Source organism: Anser anser (assembly GCF_964211835.1).
Source record: "Anser anser genome assembly, chromosome: 7".
Lineage (NCBI taxonomy): Eukaryota > Metazoa > Chordata > Aves > Anseriformes > Anatidae > Anser > Anser anser.
Genome location: NC_139727.1, coordinates 40,440,673 through 40,454,554, shown reverse-complemented (window position 1 = coordinate 40,454,554; position 13,882 = coordinate 40,440,673). Strand labels below are relative to the sequence as shown.

General features: G+C 40.1%; 1 protein-coding gene across 14 annotated transcripts in view; it reads right to left on the bottom strand.

Moving 5' to 3' along the window:
* Window positions 1-13,589, bottom strand: part of LOC310902621 (uncharacterized protein) — a 56,713-nt gene extending 43,124 nt beyond the window's left edge. For 7 of the 14 annotated variants that reach the window (XR_014586822.1, XM_083844457.1, XM_083844459.1 and 4 more), the window contains exons 1-2: window positions 12,162-12,296; window positions 1,472-1,590 (exon numbers count right to left, since the gene is read on the bottom strand). The gene's annotated coding sequence lies outside the window, so the exon portion shown is untranslated. The other 7 variants (XM_083844463.1, XM_083844461.1, XM_083844462.1 and 4 more) reach the window with 7 other exon arrangements.
* Between the last annotated feature and the right edge of the window lie 293 nt (window positions 13,590-13,882).

Sequence of the window (13,882 nt, the reverse complement as noted above, 5' to 3'; positions counted from 1 at the left end):
TGAAAGAATTGCTGAAGAAATCGAGACTCTTAAAAGAATTCCAGTGAAGGATGTTCAAACAGACATTCCAGAAGGGCAAATAGATAAATTAGATTTTCCCTTAGCAATCTCTGTGACAACTGGAGAATACTAAATACAGAGCATAAGGGACGCGTTGCAGCAAAATGTTTTGCCTTATTTTTAATTTAAATGTAGTTATATAGATGAAGACCCTGGAGGCATCAACCATTGCCAATCAAAGCTTACATAAGGAGTAAGTCTTATACTGAAATCACCACTGCCCGGAATTGCTTAAGTCATCTGAGGATAAATTTTTTCACTGTAGACATATACAAAGTCTTTTTATTTTTTCTTACTCTCTCCCCCCCCTTTTTTTTTTGGGGGGGGGGGGGGGGGGGGGTGTGGTATTTTCGACAAACATATCTCTTTGGCAAAAAAAAAAAAATCCTTTGAAGCAGTCCAAATATCTTTTGAAGTTATAATAGAGAAGTAATTTTGTATTCATACACCCATTTTACCTCCCCTTTCCTAAAAAAAGGACATATAGCTTAGTGAAAAATTTATATAATGAAACAGGCTGACTCATCTCATGACATCAGAAGCATTCAAGCAAACAAAATTCCTCTAAAGTGAAAGTGTATGCATCTTTTTTGTAAGTCAAAGACACTGAACTGAAATACCGGAAAATCAAGTTTAATTATTTCAGATTAAGTGCTACAATCTGTAAATCAGAATACCACAACGTACATAATAACGTGCATGATACATTAATGGCCTGGTAAATAAATGATGGCTTTAAAGAGCCGTCCTCACTTAGCAACCTAATAGATTTATTAAAACTACGTTCATGTTTCTTTGCAAAGTCACAAAGGCTATTAAAAACTCATGGAAGTGCCACACAACGCATTAGTAGCACAATTTTAAAACTCTTCTTTGCCTCTCTCCAGTTCTATAAATGTATTTCTCTCCTTGACAATACTTCCTAAGTGTCAGAGATTTTCCCATGTACATCCTTCCAGAGCCCCAGAAAAACAAGAATGGCTGATCTTACTTGAAAACTAAAAGCTTAGAGGTAGTTCTCCATGGAACGATGGAAAATCCCACAGGTTCAAGAAAACAACTGGTAAATACAAGCTTCTTCTTCCATAAAATACAATTTGTTAAATACAAATATTCGCTAATGGAAAATATTTTACTGCTACACATACAAGACGGCTTGAACAGTAGTACAAAGTCAATAACAAAGCAATAAAAGCAGCAAAACGCATAGTGGGGCAGGTATAAATAAAAGGCATGTTTTGCTATTTTTGTATGGAAGAATTGCATCATTTCTCTTTATCCATCTACAGTGCAGAAAGTCACATCTGTACTCAAACTCTGCTTGACTCTGGCAAGTATCTCTTCTTATTCAACAATCCACAATTTTCTTCTACTCAAAAATCCCACCAAAAGACCAGCTAAAATTTTTTACCTGAGACGTCCATTTGAAAAACAGTGACAGGATATATATTTTTTTAATGGTTCCTCATTACTTTCATCACTTTTTATGTATACTTGATGTTCGGGAAGAAGGAGATAGTGATAGTCCTCCTGAAAAAAAAATTAAAAAAATAAAAAATGAAAAATGCAAATATATCAGGTAACAGAAATGCTTATAAATCTGAATTTATATTGGAAGCAAAAGTAAACTCACAAAGATGATTTATTGCCTCTTACAATGAATGTGACTATTAGGTGCTTAGATTTTATTAACCCAGGGAAAGAACATATTTTATGTTCAAATATTTAAGTACTCATAGAAAGTAAATGCAGAAATATTGTAAGTATTAAGCATTCAATTACTTCAAGCTATGTAAAAAATAATTTAAAAAATACTTTTCTGCCTGTATAACAATATATTGCCAAAAGAAATTTCTGCTTTATTGGAAAATCCAATGAGATTGTTGGCTTTATTCAGAGTCTAAATGAAGACATGTATGTGCATTTCTCATAGCCTTGGACAGGACAGAAGTTGAGATTTGAAGCACTGACCACAGGAGAGCTTCAGATACTGATAAAGAATGACTTAAACAGAAGTGCAGAATATCAAAATACCCACTCCAAGCAATGGTTTTCTCCAACATAAGCAGTTCTCGCCTACCTGCGTGCTAACCAACGCTCCTTTTCCAGCGAAGACTGTTCCCCACAGAAGCTTTTCCTGAAAATGCATTTCTGACACCTTGCAACAGCCCATTTGGGAATGGGCTTTAGAACAGCCACACAATTTTGTGGCAAAACTGTAATTTCTGCATTGCCCGTGTAACAGCCAACCAGAATCCAGAGTACCAGGTCATTCCACGAAGAGGAGGAGGAAGATACAGGAAAGTAAAAGATCACCTGTGCCTTCCCCAAAATGAGAAGAAGTGGCAGCTTAGACTTGACAGCTTGTACTAGTGCCGTGAAGATGAGAAGTAAAGTTTTGTTATGCTCACTAAAGTCACTGCCATCAAAGGTTCGTTCTTTCCTAATGGTTGCCAGGATGGCAGTGGAAGAGGAAAGTAGGTTTTAGACAACATGAGCTGCTTCAGTGAGTGTGTTAAAAATGAAATGAATAAAAATAGTCATAACACGCAAGTTCAGGCACTGCTCTGCAGAATGAAGTAGGAAATCCTACAAATGTACTCATTTAACATCTCCCAGTTTTCAGGCTGCCACAACTGTCAGGACAGGAAGAGTTTTCTTATTTTACTTGTAGAGTTCTGGTGCTGTTAAATTGTTTTCATTTTAGCTCAATCCAAAAACAACGTTAACAACAATAAAAATTCAGCTCTTCAAACTGTATTGATTTGCAAGATTATTCTGGAGGATGGGAGAGTATTCTTGTTGTTTTTACGTTATTTGAATTGATCAATATCTGCCTACTTAACTTAAATATCCAGCTACAATGCTACTTTATTTTTCAGAACTTCAATAACTAAAATGCTTTCATTTTGTAAGTTATAGCCCTGAAACTGATAGCGCTATTTCAAACATGGTCATCTCTTGCTTAAATCAAGTCAAATACATGCCTTAAGGGAAAACCAGCATTTCTCATGTGCCCCTGAAATCTGAATAATTCCCATTTCAATGGGAACGTTGATCTGCCTTCATTTCAAAGATGTGTATGCCTGCACGTGACACAGTACAAGGCTATGACTTGGATTTTTTTTGTAAACCCTACCCCAAAGAGTTAGCAATGAACCCCACCTATTATCAGCCCAGCAATACGTGGGCAGATTTCCATTCCCAGGAGTCAGCATGAGACACCTAGACCTGGACATACTGGAAAGACTCCAGTGGAAGGCCACCAAGATCGTCAAGGGACTGGAGCACCTTTCCTGTGAGGGGAGGCTGAGAGAGCTGGGGATAAACCCCTCCAAGCCTCTCCTTCTCCAGGCTGAGCAGTCCCGGCTCTCTCAGAGCATGCATAGAGAAATAACTAAATGTAATGGTTGTATCTCATAACCCTGCTAACAGACTTCTAGCCATGAGCTCAAGAGGAAAACAGTTTTAATTGCACAAGTTCAGCCCAACCGTGAGATAAAATATTGTAAAACTTTTATAAAGCTTGAAATTATCAGGGACACTGCTGCTTGGTAATGAAAGCAGCTGTGGAAATCCCACCATTTCCCCCTCCCCTTATTTCAGTTTTGAAATATGACCTCAGAAACCCCAAATGAACTCAAGAACGTGGAAGATTTGAGCAAGGTTTCTGTCATGTCTGCACCAAGAGCCTCGCCCTCTGCCAGTAACAAGCCAACCCAAACCACCAGTGGACAACATCACTGCGTCAGGCTCACACAGCAGATCAAAACTACTCAGATCAGATGTGAGAAGGGTAGGAAAAATGGGGCAACAGGTCTAATCCCCTTCCCACTGAGTTTCATAACGAATGGGGCATGCAACAGGCTGCCAGGCACCATGCTGGCAGCTCACAAGCGTGGAGCTCTGCTGAAGGTGCTGCCTGGGTCCGGGCTTGTAATTCAGAGACATGAACCTTAGATTTTATGCTCACCTTCCTATTAAATGACAAGGGACACTTAACTCAGATTAATGCATGTTTATACATTTTAATTGTAGATTAAGGTGTTTCGTGGTTACATAAGAAATATCAGAAGCATATTAACTTATGTTAGTTTTAACAACAAAAAAAAGCTACTGCAAATTTGCAATTATTCTGCAATTAGATGGAAATTACTTTCCATGCTAATTGCTCTGACAGGTGCCTAATAGCTTCTCTAAATAGGGGTTGAAATTTTACCCATGGGTATTCTCAATTACTTTGCTTGACCACCTTTTACCTCTCCTTAAAGCAATGAAAATATTCAGCACCAACGAGAAGTTTCTGTCCTGCTGGGTCCTTCTCCCCCACGAACAGCTCTGCTCCTGCACAGCCCCCAGCCCTGCACCCCACTCCAGGGGAAGCCTTCCTGCCCCTGGTAGTGCTAGAAGCCTCCTAAAAGTCCCTAAAAGTTTTTCCAGGTTTGTTCCTGAAGAAACAATGGTGAAAAATTCAGCAGATTTTTTTTTTTTTTTTTTTTTTTAAAGCAAAGAGGAGCCTTCACCACGGCTGGCACATGCTGCAGCCCTCCCTGCAATTGCACAAGCATAGCTAACACTTAATGAGACGTCCCACACATACCCCAGATACAAATGATCTCAGTCCGAGTACAGATAAACAAATAACAACCTATTCCTGCATGTTATTTATCTCCATTACTTCAAAGACTCTCCTTAATAGGCAACCCCACAGTGAGAGGAAGGAATACTCTTGTATTTCTGAAGGATCCTAGCCACTAATTTAAAAGACTATTGGAGCTAATTGGCTGTAGAAATGATGATAAATCTGACACCGGTGGGAAAAGTTGCCAACACAGCTGACGTGTGCATGAAATGTGACTTTACCCCCTGACAGGTATTGCCATGGGTATATCTAGGCCAGGACAGAACCGTTCCCCACCCTTCCTGCCAGAGCCACACACTGCCTGCTTTGGGGCCTGGGCAGGCCTCAGGACAAACTGCAAGGCTGAGTCGTCAGACTACAGCGAAAGCACCTTTCCTGGCTGAAGGCAGAGTGCAACCAAATGGGACAAAATGCGTGTAGTTTCCATGCCATCAGAGAGGGAGAACAGAAAGAAGCTGTTGTAAACTTGCGACAAACGTTACAGGAGAGGCACCAGCTAGCTGCGGAGCCAAAGCTTCTCACTGCTGCTCTTCAATGAAAACCTTCCAATATTTGTTAAATTATTTTTTCCTGAGGACTTCACCACTACAGCCCTCTTCAAATTGAAATTTCATTTATACACTGTAATATAACCCCCATATGTTTACCATAGTCTCACTGGGAAAATGCTTTCCCAACTTGTTTGCAAACACTATAATACCGAAAAACAAATGCCAACTCTTGCATTCAAATGAGAGCATTGCCTGTAAAATTGTGACCTTTGTTTTATATATAGACATTCACAGCTGTTAACCAAGATTATCTATACATCCCAAGGTGTATTTCATCTGAAATGCAAAGTTTTTCTTTATCGCACATATGGTTGGCTGGGAATGGGTTTGTTTCCCTGTGACTGAAAGCTATTTGCTTGACTTTCAGACATTTAAAGGTGATTTACAATCTCTGCATTCACATCATGGACAGATAAACAGAAAGACTATAATGTGTGTGACCATTATCCTCAACATCTGTTTTATCCTGAAAATAATTCTATATAAAATAAATTATATCTTAATTATTAGGACTGGCCTAACTTTATTTTTCAGTGGTGTTTACTTTCAGTCTTTTGTATCTGGCTCTACAGATACACCAGTCGGTCGCTTCAGAAGACACAGTACAGCAAGTCCTCTATTACACATCGCAATATTTTAAAGGGAAGTCAGACATTGACCTCTATTCTCTTACAGCAAGTGTTGATTTTATGGATAATTTGACCAGTGAAATTCAATGCAGTGTGCATCTCCCCTGCAATTAGGCAGGCGATAGTAGCTCGGCAGCATGCAGGCACTAATTTTAATGTAGCCATCTACCACAGGGAAGGTACGCCACAGCTTTCAGCGTGCGTTGTGTGCTGAATCCTACGCCATCGAGACCTCATCCCCCAAGGGAGCTCGCCCTGAGCAGCCCAGGCGAGGCAGGCTGTGCTTTGCCAGCTGCAGGCACTCAGTTGTGCTGATGCACCGCACGCAGCCGTCTGGGAGCGGGGTGGGATAGCTCACAGACCCACACCTCTCCGACCCAGTTCCTTAAGCAGGGCACTATTCAGCACACCGGGTAGAAGAGAGGCATTGCTTCACTGCTGGACAGTCACTGTACAGCAAGAATACTTGTAAAAAAAAGAATTGACCTCAACTTATTAACTTCTGGGGGGTGTTGGGTCAAGGGGATGTGGAAGGTAATAGAAAAACGTCCTTGAATCTGTGACCCTGCCTGACTTCCTTGAAGCACATCTTGTGTTTGAAGTAATTCAGACTTGCTTCAGCACTTCTGTAATTATACTATCTATCATTAATTACAGTGTTTTAAGAAAGCACTCAAGTGACATTTCGGATGACACAAAATGTTTTTCTTTTCAGAACATACACACAGCGGGCAAAGATCATTACCAGTATTCCACTAATTTGTGCAACTAAGGTGTCTGAAAAGAAACCCATACCACATCCTTTATTTTAAACATACCTGAAATAAACAACTTTGTCCATCTTGCATCTTTTGTTATTTGGAGAACTGCCTTGCTTTGCTGTTCTGCCTGGATGTATTCTTACTAGCTTGGTCTTAACACCATGCAAATGTAACTGCACTACGGCTGCACAACTCGGTGCAATTGCACTGAGTTCAGAATATTTTGTTTCCAATTTCCTCCTCTCAGCCTTGTTTATGCTTTGGGTATTAGTATTCAGAAGCTGAGCAGTCTTGCCAAGCTTACTCCAGGGACTTCTAATGGCTCTGAAGCCTGCTCTTTGTTCCTAACACATTAATAGACGAGCTCTGCAAAGCAGTCGTTTATAGCTTGTCTTCTCCTCAACATTAACTAAAGATGCAGCTCAAAACTTTGCTTCTAGCCCAGCTCTCCTATACACCAAAGTAGGTTATAGCTGTTTAAAAAGCAACTAACATGAACACTCTTGAAAACACTGTGCAGCCCAACCCCAGCTATTATCCCACCTCCCCTGGTGGGCTGTACAGATGACGCCACTTTCCACAGCGCTGCTACTGGAGCCTGCCTGGCAGAATTAAATGTGTGCCTAAGGGACTGCAGTGCACATGCCATAAGCTTGCGAAGAGAAAATGAAGAACAAGAGCTGTTGGCTCTTGTGGTAGTGAAGTGATGGCAATGCAGCAGATGGGAGCTCTCACCACCCTGAGATGCTCGACACTGCTGGGCAGGGATGCTGCACGTCAGAGCTGGCTTCGCTCCTGCTAGGCAAGCTTGAAGAGTACTTTCCTGCAACGATGAGCCTGTGTTGGGCAATAACTGAAGTCTCCTTTCTTAAAGCTCGTTGCAGTCTCGTTTGTTCAGATATTTTGTCTAGACTCCAACGTCCATGACTGCTAACTGTTTCTTACCGCCTTCTGTGGAGTGCTCAAGTCCAGGGAAGTGTCCAGTTTCCAGATGAATCAAGTCTCCCTCCTCTCTCTTTCCTTTCCCTCCTGCTTTACAGTGTGGTTAATTGCTAAAGCTACCTGTCAATTTCCCAGGTTGCAAATCAGCTTCAAAAGCTTCCAAAGACTTATTTTACTACTTCATCTATCATTTTGCATTTGTATCAGCATTTCCACCTACATTCAAGGCTGGTTTTCTCATGTTCTCTTTTAAAGTTTCTTTCAACAAGTATAGCATTTCTATCATCTACTGAGCAGACGAATTGATGCAAACATCCTGTGATTCACTAAGCAGTGCTGGAAGATCAAGAGCACAAAAGTTATCAGAAGAAGGAGGGAGGAAAGGAGAGAGCTGTGTAATGTCGTGGTCCTAGATTGTGCCATTTTTCATGTGAGAAAGTTAGCAGCAGCTGGAAATTCAACCTCTTGTGCACACCAAACCATTCATTCAGTGTTTTGAAATGGAACAATATACATCAAAAAAGGGAGAACCATAGAAATGAGATCTGCTTGAAATGTTCATTATTTTTGAAGAGTAATTTTGACATTTTTCCATATGCCTCCCATATACAATAGTGTGTTATTAATTAAAGCAAACAGTGTCTTAAAAGTAAGAAGCACCATATGCACACACATTTCAATGCACACAAAAAATATCTTCTATATGAGAGAAAGCTCTGAAAGCTCCCATTTCATTTAGGCTTTGAATCTGAGAAAACCAAATGACTCTTCAGGCATCAACCAGCATTTTGCTTTTAGTCTCCCTTACATGTATTTTTATATACAAAAAAATGAGATTTGTAGCTTAACTGAGAGAGAAACCTAGTAAAGAGAGATTATGGAATTTACTTTAAAAAAAAAAAAAACCTCTCACTTGAACACAAACTGTCAAGCCAGTTTCCATTTAAAAAAAATGCACTACATATAATGTAATACTCTCATAACAGCACTCATGTTTTCTAAAAAATAATATTGATCAAGACCCACGCAATGAATTCCTGCATGATAGCATGATGTTCTGATATCACGCAAGGCAGAGAGCATCACTCCAACAATTCCTACAGTCCCAGCATAGAGGCCTACAAAACTAAAGTGGTTTGTGTGTAAATATGGGCTACATAATTCTATTAAATTATATGAAATAGACTATATTATATCATAAGAATTATGACTGATAACCAACTTGAAAATGTCGTCTATGACAGTATAGAAATATTGAAATGTACAGCAAATATTACCATTAAAAAACATTGAAAGGTAACTACCTATTTCTGTGCTTACAAAGAAATAAAGGTGAGAAAGAAGACTTTGGAAGTAGGAAAATCAGTTGTAACTCAAAAATTTATAGAAAGGCAGAGCTTTAAATGAGGAAGATTGTGACATTGGTTAAGGATAATAACGTCTTCAGCTCTCAGTCAAGATGGAAACTCTAGGATGATCATAATCTGATTCACAAAAAGAAAATTTAAACTTTCCGCGTAAATTTAACAGAAATCAGAATTACACTGAAAAATAAATTCATGTCAGATGCAAATTAAACCAAGAACATTAATGCAAAAATTAGAGGAGTTGAGGAACTTGCTGTGATGTATTCAAACTTATCATGTTGTTTAAGAAGAACAGTCTTGTAGGAGTCTCAAAGAGTAAATAACACAGTGAAGTATCATTACAGTAAAGCTAATTTAATGCTACGGTACAGTATATCCAGTCTGACTTGTAAGTCTCCTTTTGTACTTCCTAATAGCTACTTAACTGGAAACAAGCAAAAGGATGTTACTATCACATGTTCTAATAGCACCTAGAAACCTGTGTCACTACAGGAACTTTTACTCAAATTTTGCAAAAAATTGCTGCATTGAAGAAGAAAATATTTTCTTCGATTCCACCACAACCATTAAAACACAATATTTTTGCTTCTGCTGATACATACGTATTAAAGCACTCCTGATCTAGCAAAATTATCCTCTTAAACATACACAGAATTACCTAAGCCTGCCTTCAGTTATTCAGGCAGGACTGATATTTTCAGGGAAGAGATTCAGTGACAGAGGCCAAACAATTACATATGCACATAAATAGAATCTAGATTTCATTGGAAAGGTGTCCAAAAGCAGTTTCTGTATAAGTCCTGATAGACCTGAGGTTTTTCTAGAATATTATCCTTTCTTTGAAAGTAGCCTTTAGCCAACATGCATCACAGTAAGAACAAGAAGCACGTGCAGGGTTATGTTCCCTGGGTGACTTCCCCAATTTTGCAGAAACGTGCTTACCTCCTTCCCGAAGCTGACTGTACTTTTTGCACTGTACCATGGTTGCAGTTCCCCCAGGTTAAGTATGAACCACAGGAGGAAGTACAGCCTTTTATGGTTCAGCCTCCCTGTCTTGGCTGCTTTGCTGGGCACCTCTTTATCCTGCTGTTGTGGAAGTGAGTGTCCTTTCTGTCGCCCCCACCCTTCTATCCTACCTCTTTGTCAAATTACACAGCTTTATGCACAAAATACCTGGTGTGTTCCATGCCAAACCAAGCATTAGCACAGCACATTATTCCTCCATACACAACAGCAGGAGTAAGAGAAGTGTTTATATTTTACAGAGCTAGCAAGCAATCCATTACCTGATTTTTTTCCTGTACAATTTGTCAAGTCTCTCAAATTAAGTTTTACATAAGGTTTTCAATTTTTGTACAGCAGACCAAACAGCTTGCCTGAAACATGGCTTTAATTAAAGTGCTCCAGCATCCCATCTCTGCACATGCAGGGTTCTTTCAGCAAAATATATAGGAGGGACTGGCCACGAGATCTGAGATAACGGTGACCTGCTGAAGGAAAAGAGTTACACAACCGCCAGCAAGGAATAAAAAAAAAACATAAAGCCAAGATACAAACATCAAAACTGAAATCCTTCTTCTGGTGGGTTCATCTTTTAACCCCCAAATAAATGAAACACTCTATTACAAGCATGGCACTTTGCATACAGTAGCTGCCTTTCCAAGTGCTGAAAGATGGAACAACTTGGACCATGACAGCAAATAAGGAGAGCATGATGCAGAATTGGCCCACTCCTGAGCAAGTCTCTGGACATCTGCTTCAGGCACAGAAAGCCCCAGATGTCAAAAAAAATAAAAAATCCAATAATTTCAACAGATCATACACAGACACATCAGTGATAAGACAGCCGTCAATACAATTGCTTAGATGCATTCTTTGCACAGACTAGTTAAAAAGCACCTCAAACTATTAAAAATGATTAAGAAAAGCTCCACAGCAACCTTAGAGCAGATCTGAGTGCTGCACCAGTCTCCCACCAGATGGGACGTGCTTTGGAGGCATCTAGCTCAGGCTGGAAAAAGGCTCTTCAGCAGCCAATCTGCATTTAAAGCAGTTCACATGTGTGCAACTCATGCAGAAATTCAGGTGAAGCTATGTAATTAATTTCATCTGAGAAAGAGACAAAAGTATTTAATCAGAACCTCAGAACGTCATTTAGGTTTAAAACAAATACTCTAAATATCCAAACCTAAACCATCTGCAAGTCAAATGACATTTATCTCAGTTAAAAAGAAGAGTTCTTTCCCATTAAAAGTAAGAACACGACATGAGTTTTGGTGAGAGAAAGTCCTTTGGCAACTGAATGACAGGGCCAGAACGGAAAAACAGAGTGGCCAATTCTTCACCTTCCATCACTGAAAGCAGCAAAGGGTCTGGCCAGTCCTCAAGTCTTAAAAAACAACCATTTAAGAGATTTATCTGAGCAGTACACTATAATTCAAAGCTGGAGAGTGTTAAGGGAAAGGCTGTGAAAACATATTGAGGGATTAGAAAGTAGGACCACAGAGAAAGATCTGCAGAGGTCAGTCTGTTTAGTTTATCAAAGAGAAGGTGAAAGGGGAACTTTGATCAAAGTTTAAGAACCCAAAAGGATAATGAAAATCTGCTATAGCAAGCACTTCAATCTGGAGATGACTATATATCAATTTCCAGGGGCTACAAGTGGAAAAGTGCCAGAATCACACAGGAAAAAAGAAGCTCTTGATCTAATGGTGTGGATAATTAATGACTGAAGAATATTACCGAAGGTTCTCACAGATGCTCTATTGCTGGAAGTCATTAACTCAGGACCGAGTGTTTCTCTACAAGGCATATCCCCGTTCAGTGTGAGTTTTTGGACCTGAATTATGTCAGAGAAATCCCGCAGCCTAGGTTGTGCTCTGCTCAAACTAGATGAACCCAGATGCAAAACGTGATGGATCCCAAAACAAGACAAAAAGATAACTTTGCATTAATGTTTTTTTCATAGACTTAGTACAGAGAAACACTGCAGTTACACAGTATTTCAAATAAAAAGTTGTGGTTATCCGTGCCGAGCACACCAACTTCCTTGCCACTTCTACAGGAGCCATATTCCTCCCTTCTGAATAGATCCAGCCTTGCTGATAGAAGCATCTGGTGAGAAATTCACGTGGCTCAGAAGCCATCTCTGCTGTTTCCAGAGGGTCGGCGACCAGATCTGGTCCAACCCAAACAACACAGACAATTACCGTGTTCGGAGACACGCAGGTTGCCAACATAAGCTCCTCTTCCAAGCAGAGGCTCCACCACCTGCTTCCTCGCCTTCTCCACCCCCCAAAACCACCTCTGCTGCACAAACGGGCTCGGCTGGCTGAGATGTGATATGGCTTACCGAGCAACGCTCCCAGCGGTGGCTGCACAATTGGCCATCACCAGCTCCATTCAACTCAAATTGCATTGCGCTTAATTGATTCATTAAGGTAATCACTACTGTCATATCGTGTGCTCATTACAAACAACAACAAATTATTCAGAATGTTTTCCCTTCTGAGCAACTGTATCAAATATATTAATCAAAAGTTGGTTGGCTGTTTCAGTCGCTCATTATCCACATGCCATTTATATAATAAAAAGCAAATGAACAAAACAACTTGCCATCAGTCGGCTATTTCATTTTTCCCTAATGAGCTCTAAAATTTGTAAATTAAACAAGCAGTGGTGCTCCTGATTTATATGAGAAGGGTTTTGACCAAAATATATATTTCATCCATGGGCAAATCTGTTTTATATCCAACAGTTTGTCAGTTTTAAAAAAACCTGCCAAAGGCTATTATTGAAGGCAGAAGGCAAAACTGGTATGGCAAAGCCAAAATTTTCACATTAGACACAAGAAAAAAAAAACATTCATGACTCATGCTGGCCATAACAAAACTAAGAGTGGAAAATGACCATACATGAACTCAACCTAAAATCAAAATGCACCCCTTGCCCAGAGAAGCACTTCATGCACCACACCCTATCAGGTAGGTTTAAAAATTAGCCCATAAATGATGTATTTATTTATTTATTTATGCTGTATCCTGAATCTGGTATCTTCCGTTGGCACAGGGGATGATTAAGATCTACAGAGTACATAACAAACAATGAAGCAGTGCCATAGCAGTTTAAATCAGAGCAGATGTGGGTAATTCCCATTATGTCTGCTCTGTGTTTCTGGCAGCTGATGTGCCACCATCCAGGTCTCCAATTGCGCGTCAGCCTTCTCGTTTAAAATCCACACAGGAGATTCAGCCAGATACCCACGGAAACATCTTCACTGACAGTGATTCCCCATATTCTGAAGATTAGCAAATTAAAAGAAACGTGTGAGTGACTATTCCCTCTAAAGAAGAAACATTAATTCTTCACAGAGTTAAGTCGATGCATTATTTATTTCTTGCCACAGTACTGCTTGTGTTTTCTCAAAATGGGATTCAGGGCAGGGATGCTCCTAAAAGCCCATCAGGATACCATAATTTGCTGCAGGTGTTCACTGTTTTACACAGCTTGTTTTACACCACCTTTAGATTAGTCAGAACAAGTTACCTTCGGTGCTAAGGGTGCCGTGCTTCGGTTCCTCGGGAAGGACCGGAATGCAAATTTCCAATTATCTTTGGCCTTGCAGATGAGAGAACCAACTGCGTTAACAAGCAAAGAACGTTGTATCACCTTGGGTAGACCAGCATACGTGGTTCTCGGAGTTTCTGAGGCTCTCCTGGAGCCTCCTTTTACTCCCCGGGAGTAAAGGAGTAAATATCCAGCAGCCTCCTGCTGCCAGTGTGCCTGCCGGGCCTGGCAGAGGTGCTTGTGGCCCTGCCGACACCAAGTAAAATAGCGTTCTCTGCATCCCTGCCCATGCAGGGAGACCTGCACTTGTGTGCCTTAAATGATGTTATGTTTCCATTTTCCCAATTTTTGAGGCAATCTACAG